The sequence below is a fragment of the Mus musculus genome, chromosome 1 (genome assembly GCF_000001635.26).
Source record: "Mus musculus strain C57BL/6J chromosome 1, GRCm38.p6 C57BL/6J".
Lineage (NCBI taxonomy): Eukaryota > Metazoa > Chordata > Mammalia > Rodentia > Muridae > Mus > Mus musculus.
In genome coordinates this window covers 64,648,510-64,656,346 of record NC_000067.6, presented here as the reverse complement: position 1 = coordinate 64,656,346, position 7,837 = coordinate 64,648,510, and the positions used below count along the sequence as shown (strand labels likewise).

At 43.4% G+C, this 7,837-nt stretch overlaps 1 long non-coding RNA gene across 2 annotated transcripts; it reads right to left on the bottom strand.

The window, feature by feature from the left end:
- Positions 1-2,328: 2,328 nt before the first annotated feature.
- On the bottom strand, positions 2,329-4,925 carry Gm29152. Of its 2 annotated transcripts, XR_001778944.2 has the most exons (4): positions 3,764-4,925; positions 3,569-3,659; positions 2,944-3,422; positions 2,329-2,533 (listed from the first exon to the last, which is right to left on the bottom strand). It is a non-coding gene; the product is annotated as a predicted gene 29152 (long non-coding RNA). The 2 variants fall into 2 exon arrangements; XR_001778943.2 differs by having other exon boundaries at positions 3,569-4,925.
- Positions 4,926-7,837: the final 2,912 nt, after the last annotated feature.

Genomic DNA, 7,837 nt, shown 5'->3' with positions numbered 1-7,837 from the left:
CATAGTGGTTTCTAGTTGCCATGTAGAAGCAAAAGCAATATTAGCAGGCATGAGGTAGTGAGGATGCAAGAGATGAGAAAGAGTAGAAAAAGCAAAAGCTTTGCCCACTCCATATCAACCTCTACAAAAGTCTCCACACTGTACTAAGACCCTAAAATGAGGTGAATTATGAGCCTGACTTCCCCATTTAGAACATGATTTCACTGTAGATAAAATCAGTTTTGTAAAACTGTTAGTAAATAATTGAAAATAGGAACTGGAGAGATGGCTCAGCAGAAAAGAACACTTAATGTTCTTCCAGGGGTCCGGGGTTGTACTCCCAGAACTCAAATGGTGCCCAACAACTATCTGTAACTCCACATCCAATGGTCTGGCGCCCTCTTCTGCCTCTATAGGCACCAGGTGGTGCACAGACATACATGGGGCAAAACATAAAGCAAAAATATATCTTAAAAAAGAGTTGAAAATGAGTAGGCTTAAATTGCTAAAAGAAATAAACGAAAATACTCCTCCCATTAAAAATCAACATGAAAATATGATGCAAAAATTTATTCATGAAACCAAAAGTTTAAGTTTTTGAAGATGATAAAATTTTGTAGGTCAGTCCCATGTGGTTTGAGCATACTTAACAGCATGCACACCTGCACTCTTAAGAATGGTTAAGATACCCCAACAGCTGGAGCAGATAGAGGCTCTCCCTAAAGCTGCAGCCTGACAGTGGTATTCGTTCTCCAACAGGGCTGCATTGTCTGCCCTCAGTGGGAGAGGATGTGCCTAATCTGGCAGAGACTTGTTGTGCCAGGGTTGGGGGATTTCTGGGAGGGGCACCCTCTCAGAGGAGAAGGGATGGGGGATGGGCAGAGGGGAGACTGGGAGAGAGGCAGCTTTGGGGATGTTAATAAATAAATTAATTAATTAAATAATAAAAAGAATGGTTAAGGTAGCAAGTCTCGTCCTCTTTTCTTTTTTCAATCCTACAACACAGCTGCTTCTCCTTCTCCTGCCAATTTCCCTGTAGGAGCGGTAGAGGGAAGGAAGGCAGTATGCATTTCTTTAAGCTTCCTAGGTGATCTTTTAAAGCGGGACAAAAACACTGAATGGTGAGCTGCCTTGAGGGACTCAGTGGGAAGGAAGCCACATGAGTTTAGGGGCAGAAAGTGTGTCTAGAGATATATGAGATATAAAGCAAGCACCGAAATAGAAAAGTGCCCAGCTTAGCAGTTACTGAATCTAGACAAACTAGAGTGTGAGACACAGAGCTTAGGTAACAAAGATGGCACATGATCATCAGGAAGAAAATCATACTTACTCATAAATTTGTATGTAGTTAACAACAGCATTCCAAAATATATAAGGCAAAAGCCTGTTGAAATGAAAATAAGATACAATCCAAAGTCATATTGGGGAATGTTGAGAACTTTCATCAGGAACTAGTAAATCCAAGGAACAAAACCTTGGGAGGATGCAGGCCAGTAAGGGACTATAATTAACAAAACTGATAATAATAGGGATATAGAGAATCCCCACGTCGATAAACAGCATATATTCATCTTTTCCACAAATGCAAAAAATAAAACAAAAATAAAAATGTATAACCTCAGGTTGGCCATGGTAGCTCACACCTCTAATCCTAGCACTTGGGAGACAAGGACAAGGAGATCTCTGTGAGTTTGAGGCCAGCCTGGTCTACTTAGCAAATTCCAGGTCAGCAAGACCCTATTTTTTACAAAACAATAACAAAAACAAACCTATAACCAACAAGGTTACAAAGTCTCAACAAATTTCAAAAGTTTACCATGTCATTGTTTAGACTATGTATTTTTGTTTCCAATTCTAATTTATTTCCTGTTCCTATTCTGATACATTTCTGAAAGCTTGGTGACTTAGTTAGGGTTTCTATTGTTGGGATAAAACACCTTGACCAAAAAGCAAGTTAGGGAGGAAAGGGTTTATTCGGCATATGCCCATATTACTGTCCATTATCAAAGGAAGTCAAGACAGGAACTTGAATAGGCCAGGAACCTGGAGGAGGAGCTGCTGCAGAGGCCATGGAGGATTGCTACTTACTGCCTTGCTCCTCATGGCTTGTTCAGCCTGCTTCCTTATAGAACCCAGGACCAACTGCCCAGATATGGAAGAACTCATAATGGGCCCACCAATCACTAATTAAGAAAATGCCTTACAGGCAGAGCTTAGGGAGGCATTTTCTCAATCAAGGTTCCCTCTGCTGAGATGACTGGAGTTTGCATCAAGTTGACTTGAAGCTACCCAGCACACATGGTAGCACATTGTTTAGTAGAGCCACGTAAATAACCCACAGTAGATTATGACGACTGTGTGATATCTCTCCAAGTTTAGAACCATCTAGTTAGTCCTTACTGAGGCGACTCACCTACTTGAGTCAGATGACAGCTGAGGGACAGTCACATGAAGGCTGGCATTGGAAGGGGCAGCTGTTCTCTAGGCACCTCTCTTGACCAGCTTGGGTACAATCATAACACGGTGGCTTCAGGGAGGTTGGATGTAACTGTGCCTGGGGGATTCAAGGGGAGACAGGAGGAAGACCTTAGACCTGGGCCCAGAAGCCGTCGCTCCTGGTGTATTCTGTTGAGAAGCCTGCACAGATTGAAGGGAGGGCAGAGCTCAGCCCCTCACAAGGTACAGTGCCGTGAAACAGTTTTCATCTGCCAAAGGACAGAAGACCAAATGGAGACTCCATGTGACCCCAGTGGACAGGCTGCTGCCGGAAGAACTCATCTGAGTGTACCCGAGTTCCATCCCCGAGGCAGGATAATTGTTTAGGTCAGAGAAGGAGGACGTGTTGATGACAGTCCCACCTATCACATGAAGGCACTCTCATCAAGGAGTGAATGGATGCCAGGGAGGGAAAAGCAAAACCAGAAATGGAAACAAAAAACACAAAGGGAAACAAAAACAATATACCCTGCCTCAGATGTTCAGTGTCAACTCTTAATCCTTTTTTTTTTTTTTTTTATCTTTTTTATTTTTGGTACAAAGTGAGAGTAGAGTCTTCATAGGCATGCACATTCTCCCTCAGTTTCTTCATACAGAACATGTATTTTCCAGGATCCTTCTTCGACTCCAATAACAGGTATTTTCCGTGGCAGTGCTTGGCAGGCCTAGGCCAGGGTCAGCAGCCAGATAAAGAAGAGTTCCACACAGAGCTGTCCCCACCCCACAGTGTTCAAGTCAGGAGAAAGGAAAGGGAGAGTGCTGTCTGGCAGTATTGTCTCCAGCTCCTCACTCCTCTTGCATAGTCTCTGCTACTGACTCTGTGGTTGGAGGACATCAAAGCTGCCTGGACAGTTCTGTTGTTCCTCCCATCCACGTGCTGTCTCCTCCAAGGCAGGACAGTTCAGGAGGCAAACTGCAGGGGCTATTACCCAGGGACTTCCACATGCCTGCCCACAAAGAAGATGATGACAGTCAAATATTATCCGAATGAAGCCTGTAACAATGTTGTCCTTCACTACCTCACCAAGATCCTATGCATGAGACAAAGTAGGAATTAAAGACCCTAAAGTTCCCAACTACCATCTTTATTTACCTTTTTAACCCAGTAGGAGGAAATACCTTTCTGTCGACATCACCTGCCTCCAATCACTGACATCTCACTTGGACGCGCTCTTTCCCTTTGGCTATGCAGAAAAATCAAATAAAGGTAATTGATGGAATAGGAAACTTCACTTTGGGTGGGCATCGTTAAATCAGTCTCAGGTGTCCTGTGCACACTGTCACACACCTCAGTATGCGGCATCACAGCGATAGTCTCCTCCTCTTCCTGTGCACACCATCAGAATGTTGCCTTTGGTATAGGCTTCCAGGCCTTTCTGAAAAAAAAAATACTGTTTCCCTGGTTTGTTTCTTATTTTTAAATGACAGATGGTTAGGCAATATCTTCTTCACTCTTATAATTATTTCCCCCCGTATTTCTCCATCAAACAGCAATTACTCTCAGGCATACTCTTGTAAGTAGTTATTTTCTAACTCCTGAAGAGAATAATCACAGTGAGTTTATTCATCTGATGCACTCCGTGGCTTTTCTCGAGCTTCCACTGAATATAATTTGTACCCCAGTAACTAACATTGACACCAGAAACACGCTTGGAGTTAGGGTTTTTTTGGCTTTTTTTTTTTTTTTAAAGTGGACCACATTTTCTGATGAAGTATTCATCAGTTTCATGGAGGATAGCTTTCCCAGACTCTCCCACAAAGTATACCTTCAAAAAGAAATTAGAAATGTTGCTACTATACTGCAGACATTTTCTGAGAGATAGAATAAGGGAAAAACAAAAACAACAACAACAAAAAATCTTTATCTTTGGTTTAAATTACCAAACATTTCTAGCATGCTAAACAATTTATAAAACACAAGGCAAATTATCTGCCTTGTAGAGAAATAAAATCCCTTCTGAATTTATTTCTCAATGCTAGCAATATTGAAAACAAGTTAATTTACATTACACCATCTTCAAAAAATCCTTCTTAACATAGATTTAATAATCAAGTATTAACTCCTGGAAAAGTACCAGGAAGAAATAATTACCAAGTCCACAGAGAAATTGTCACCTGTTTAAACTTGGAAGTAATAAACGAATGTCAAAGGACAAAAAAATCCAGAGATTTGGGCATTTGTAAATTGTAATATTAAATGTCCAGCAACCTTATTTCATCAGAGATCATCCATGTTTACTTTAGAAAAAAAAAATCCCTGGCCTTTTTAGTTCAATGATGACCACATTTCATAAATAGTCCTTAACGCCAGAGCAAGGATTTTGAGTCAAGATCTTGTGGTGTGCTGAGGGCAGGGAGTGCCTGATAGTCTGTCACTAAGATTTTCATTCTGACTTAATCTCGGTCTTTTGTGCTGCTATAACAAACTATCTCACACTAAGCAATTTATGAGGGGGGGGGGGGAATATAAGCTTATTTCTCTAGGCTGGAGAAATGACTCAGCAGTTAAGAGCACTAGCTGCTCTTCAAGAAGGACTAGGGTTTGGTTCCCAGCATCCACAAGACAACTGTGTGTAACTACAGTTCCAGGGAATCCCATGCCTGCTCCTGGCTTAAGTAGGTGCTGCACTTGAATGGTACACGTACATACGAGTAGGAAAAACACGCATGCATCCATACATGGACAGTTTGGATGGCTGATGAGCACCCAGTTTCTGTTTCTAGGGTAGAGTTGTGAATGGCACCTCCTCTGGAGAAGAGAAACACTGCCCGCTGGCAGAGAGTTGGAGTGCAGAAGGCTTCTGCCAGGTTGTATTGAAGCGTCTGACTCTGCCACAGCTCCATCCTCAAGATTTAATTACCTCAGGAAACCACCTCTGAATGCTATCACTTTGGCAGCTATTTCATATCATGGATCTGGGAGGAGACAACAAGCATGCAAACTGTGGCAGTCCCCCACCCCCAGCACCTGAGCTTCTTAGTCTTTTTGCCCGCTTCCAGAAGTTAAATGTTGATGCAGTTGTATAAAGGAAAGCATTTGCTGCCGTTGGGCAGCAAGGTTTCTAAACGTGGAGGGTTAAAAGCATCTCGCCAACAACCACACTACTAGAGAGCAATAATAAGGTTCCTGGAAACTATGATAGAAAGAGGGTAAAACAAATGTAAAGTTGGTGAATTCCTGGAGGTATCAAAACCAGGACCCCTCAGTGGTTCTCAACCTGCAGGTCTTGACCCCCTTGGGGATCAAACGGTTTTTTCACAGGGGTCACATATCAGATATTTACATTACATTTCATAACAGTAGCAAAATTACAGTTATGAAGTGGTAGGGACATAGTTTTATGGTTTTGGGGTCACCACAATATGAGGAACTGTATTAAAGGGTCACAGCACTAGAAAGTTGAGAACCAACATTGGAGTCTGATTAGTTTAAGGAAAATGCAGTCTTGAATGTAGATGATGGTATTCAAGGAAATAAATACTACTGTTTAAAAAAAGAAAGAAAGAAAAGGGAAAGGACAGAAGAAAACAAAGAGAGACAAGAAAGGCAGAGTTACGCAAATCAACAGTTACAAGCCAGTTAATGTGAATTCTGACAGCAAGTCCTTTGTCTTCAGTTGCCTTCAGTGCAAGGTCAGTAAAGCCAAGCTGGCCAATGCTCAGACCTCCCCAGCTAGACATGTCTATGGTGATTGTACACCTCAGAGGTAATGATAGTGGTTCCCAGCTGCTCCTGCATCCCTCAGGGCTGCCATACCTCAGTCCTTACCAGCCCTCTAGCTGCCCCATGAAACACTTCCTGCAGAGGTGCTGTTTAATGTGCCAGTGATTGCATGCCCCTGGAATCTCCACATGCCCCATAGCCTTCATGAAAGACTCGCCGCCAGTAACTGTTTCTGCTCCTCTCATGCTCTGGCCTTGAGCCCCACTCTCCTCGTCTGCTCATGCTTCTCTGGAGCAGTGAGGAGAGACGTTTCCTAACAGTCGTCCTACTTACACCCCCACAGATAGTCCCGGATGGGCTGTTCTCCCCACCACGTGTCTGGACTCAGGGCAGAGCCTATTTCAGCCGGAACGACAGATTCCCAGAAGGATTTTGCTGCTAGAAAGCCATCTCTCACCGTGTTCCATAACTCTTAACCTCAAACAGATTTGGACTTTTCCCTCCTCCGCACCTTACCCTCTCCATCTATAAACTCCATGAAGTCAGGGCCAGAACAATTAATTTTCCAACCCTGTAGTTTAGCATGGGGATTGCCAGAGTTAAATACTTTTTGAAGGGAGTAGTGTATAATGACTCACTTGTGTAACTCCACCCACTAGAGAGGCTGAGGCAAGAGGCCTATCTCTGAGTTGGAGGGCAGAGAAGGCTACATAATGAGTCCCAGGCCAGTCTGGACTACAGGGTGAGACCTTGTCTTAAAAAAAAAAAAAAAAAAATCCAGAAGGAACAAAGACATCAAAAATTCTGAAGGAAGAAAGGAGGTTTGGAGGGTGGGAGTCAAACAAGAACTGTAGGAGACAGGGACTCTCTTCCCTTTGGGCTCCAGCTGGCTGTATAGAAGCCTCATCTAACCCTCTGTCCTTCCCTCCCAAGTTCAATATCCTTTCCTCCTCTACTCCCACTCAGGTGCCCACAGGGGACCTTGAACTCAAGGACTGTACACTGATGCTCCAGTGTGGTCTGCCAACTGAATCAGACCTTGGGTTACTTCCACAGATGAGACTCAGGCAAGCCCTGAGATGTGCTGGCACGCCAGCCTCACTCAGCATCCCTGCCTGGGGGTCTCACCGCCAGAGTGCTCTGGTGATCATGTCATGACACCTTGAGGTTGGAGCCTTAGCAGATTTCCAGTACATGTGGTTTGTGGCTGGAATAATTACAGTCATGTATCTCTTAAAGATGAGGATGTGCTCTGAGAAACGCATCTGTAGGCAGTTTTGTGGAGGAACGTCACAGGATTCTCACAGACCTGGTTGGAAAGGATCAGTCACTCAGACAGGCAGTGGACACTGGGTGGTCTCCCTGTTAACCAAGGAAACGCTTGTTTTAGTCTAGAAGCAGTGTACATTAAGAACAGTAAACATTCTAGTGAATGGACAGTCATCTGTTATCAAGTATTTTGTATCATGACTGATGGGATGTTGGTCCAGAGAAGCACCACAGACATGTGGAAACATGTTATGCCTCAAATGTCACTAAGTGATAGGAAATTTTCAGCTCCATTACAGTCTTCTAGTCATTATACCCTCATTTATACCATCTGTCATGGAAACATCACTATCCCACGAATGGCCACATTTATCAGCCCTCAGCTGAGCCGTCTATTGACCTCGAGGTTTTTAGAGCAGGAAGATGACT